General features: G+C 47.5%; 1 long non-coding RNA gene across 1 annotated transcript; it reads left to right on the plus strand.

Annotated features, from left to right (window-relative positions):
• The first annotated feature begins 62 nt into the window (after positions 1–62).
• LOC112486268 (uncharacterized) lies at positions 63–1,183 on the plus strand. The gene is made up of 3 exons (XR_003049103.1): positions 63–254; positions 544–718; positions 799–1,183. It is a non-coding gene; the product is annotated as an uncharacterized LOC112486268 (long non-coding RNA).
• The last annotated feature ends 1,942 nt before the right edge of the window (positions 1,184–3,125 follow it).

Raw genomic sequence — 3,125 nt, forward strand, 5'->3', positions numbered from 1 at the left:
ACAGTTACTACACAGTTACTACTATGTGGACATGAACCCATGACCTTGTGACCTCGGTGCGATTGTCTCCACAGAGGATTACGTGGTATTTTTTGACCGCCTGACGTTCATCAGGAAGTGCGTGCAGGTCGCAGGTACCGAGCTGACCACTAGGACCAACATCCTGCTGGTCCGACTGGACCTGCGGGTTCCTGGGAACGGGATTGTGTTCACCTACAAGTCGGAGAAAAACACAAAGAGGAGCCACCACCGGGGTGAGACGGTGACGTGGGCTCCCTTTAACTTTACCTCCAACGTGTCGTAGAATCAACGGTGGGAGAGATTTTCACGTGGTTCATCATCAGCGTAGAAGTTGAACTTTAGTCTCAGCCAAACATTAGCCTATTACCTTTTTTGCTATTTTCTCCCACCTCGCCGCTAGCTCCGACCCAACATTTACCTCTTTGTTGTTGTTTTTTTCCTTCTTCGCTAACATCGACCAATCAGCCGGCTTTATGGATCTTAACAAATGATAAACACTCGTCTCCTCTCTGACCTCCACAGACTGTGACGTTCAGCTGTTTGCCCCTAGTGGTGACTTTGAAAACCCAACGACGTCCAACACCAATCACACCTGTCGAGTGCTCGTCAACGCCCCCCCTTGGTGAAGACCAGGATCCAGGCGCTGCACATGGGACTGCCCTCCAACGCCACCACCCCCCCGTCCACCTTCATCTCGGTGGGAGTTCGATCACGCATTCTGACGTGGATCGACGCTCTCGTCTTTCAAACGTTATAATCCTCGTTTCATTTGCGCAGCTCCGGGACACGGACGTCCTGAGGACAAACGTCTTCCGAGGACCGCGGCTCTTCGTGTGGCAGTCGTCTGGAAACATGGCTGAGGTGGAGTTCCACGGAGAATAACTGCGTTCCAAAGGAAGCTTCCGGGCCGAATATTCCTTCATAAATCTTTAACGTTAAATTCACTCAGTAAAAAGGAGATGTAACACAAGAGGGCGAGGCAGAGGGGGGAGAGCAGGGGAGAGTGGGGGAAAGTGGGGGGGTTCTAGTCCATGACGTAAACCCATTTACACTGACATTCCTAGTGTATTTTGTTTATTCTTCCAAACGGTGATGCGTTAGATTAGCAATTATATCTTAGCTAGCTCAAGAATGACAACAAGTAAATAAATGGTGTGATCGCCCCCTGCTGTTCATTTATTCACCTGGACGTCTGGACCTCACACAGATATAAACCTTTTCTGGTCGAAGACTGAAACCATGTCACCTTGTTTCTAGAACGCTCCAAAGTCCAGGATGTCAGCAGCACCAGAACCGGGACTCGAACTGCTGATGTTCTTGCTGTAAGGCGAGAGAGTAAACCACCTGTTCCGGTGTGTGGCCCAGATTTAATATTGCTTCTTTGACAACATGTTTCAGTGTGAACAGTTCTGATCTGAACCTCCGGTTTCCGTGTCTGTACCTTTAAATGAGACACGGTGGCTCCGCCCACTTTCTCAGAGACATCGAACCCCTGACACACAAACATCACAAAACCCCGACAGTCCCTGGTAGTCCCTGGTAGTCCACGATAACAAATCCAGCTTGAACATTTCTTTAGTTTTTGTTTATTTAAACGTTCATTTTTCCGACCGTGAGCCAACGCTTGGACCCCAAACAACCATTAAACACCAGCAAACGGTGCTAGTCTGGTATAAACAACAACAACGACGACAACAACAACAACAACAACAACAACAGCGATTATTCTCACTAACTTTTATCAAATTTTAGCTGTAGAATTTATTCAAATAAATTAACTTTATTTGAAACGCACTTTATAAGAAAGTTTGGAGAATTTCCCACAATCCCTTGCTCCTCGTCAACAACTGCTGATGTCAGTGAGACTCAGTTCCAGCCCAGTGGGACAGAGACTCCTGTGGGGGGGCAGAGGGGGGGTCACTGCCTGGACGTGTCTTCCAGCAGGGCCCTCATGTCCAACAGAGCGCCCTCTAGAGTCTAGGCGAACCTGGCGGCGTTGGTGTCCTCGCAGGAGGACACCAACGTCCTTGTTGAAGGCGGTGACGGCGATGTTGATGTGCTCCTCCATGGGGTTGTAACACACGCCGTAACCTTCCGGGACCATCGGACCAAAACACATCACACAGTCGGTCTTGGAACCCACCTGGTCCCAGAGAGGAGGAGGACCAGGGGAGAACACAGCATGTCAGTACTGCGTCAGTGCTGCGTCAGTACTGCGTCGGTTCTCAATCACCTGGTTGGTGCAGAGGTGGAAGTGATTGGCCACAGCGAAGGAAGTGTCCATGAATATCTCAGGTAAAGACGTCAAGTCTTCGATTCCCTGTATTTTCAGGCCCAGCAGGTGGCGATCTATGCCCTGTCCATGGATGGACTTGACGGAGGAGAAAAGGTCAAAAGGTCAACAGAGAGGACTGGACTAGACAGTACTGGTATGACTCATGAAATACTAGTACGACTAATATAGTACTGGTACAACTAATGAAGTACTGGTACAACTAGTGTAGTACTGGTATGACTAATGTAGTACTAGTACGACTAATATAGTACTGGTACGACTAATGCAGTACTGGTACGATTAATGAAGTACTGGTACGACTAATGTAGTACTGGTACAGCTAATGAAGTACTGGTACAACTAGTGTAGTACTGGTACGACTAATCTAGTACTGGTACGACTAATGAAGTACTGGTACAACTAGTGTAGTACTGGTACGACTAATCTAGTACTGGTATGACTACTGTAGTACTGGTATGACTAATGTAGTACTAGTACGACTAATGTAGTACTGGTACGACTAATGCAGTACTGGTACGATTAATGAAGTACTGGTACGACTAATGTAGCACTAGTACAACTAATGAAGTACTGGTACGACTAATGAAGTACTGGGACAACTAGTGTAGTACTGGTACGACTAATCTAGTACTGGTACAACTAATGAAGTACTGGTACAACGTAAACATAAGGTGAAAACATGTCCGGTGATTCATGGTTATGTGAATGTAACAGCAGGTTACTGGTTCAAATCCCAAACGTGGCTCAGGTTCTGGTTCTGGTTCGTGCTGTTGTACCATAAAGCTGGTGAGGATGGACTCAACAATGC

Source organism: Cynoglossus semilaevis, unplaced genomic scaffold (genome assembly GCF_000523025.1).
Source record: "Cynoglossus semilaevis isolate Cse_v1.0 unplaced genomic scaffold, Cse_v1.0 scaffold2716, whole genome shotgun sequence".
In the NCBI taxonomy this organism is placed as follows: Eukaryota; Metazoa; Chordata; class Actinopteri; order Pleuronectiformes; family Cynoglossidae; genus Cynoglossus; species Cynoglossus semilaevis.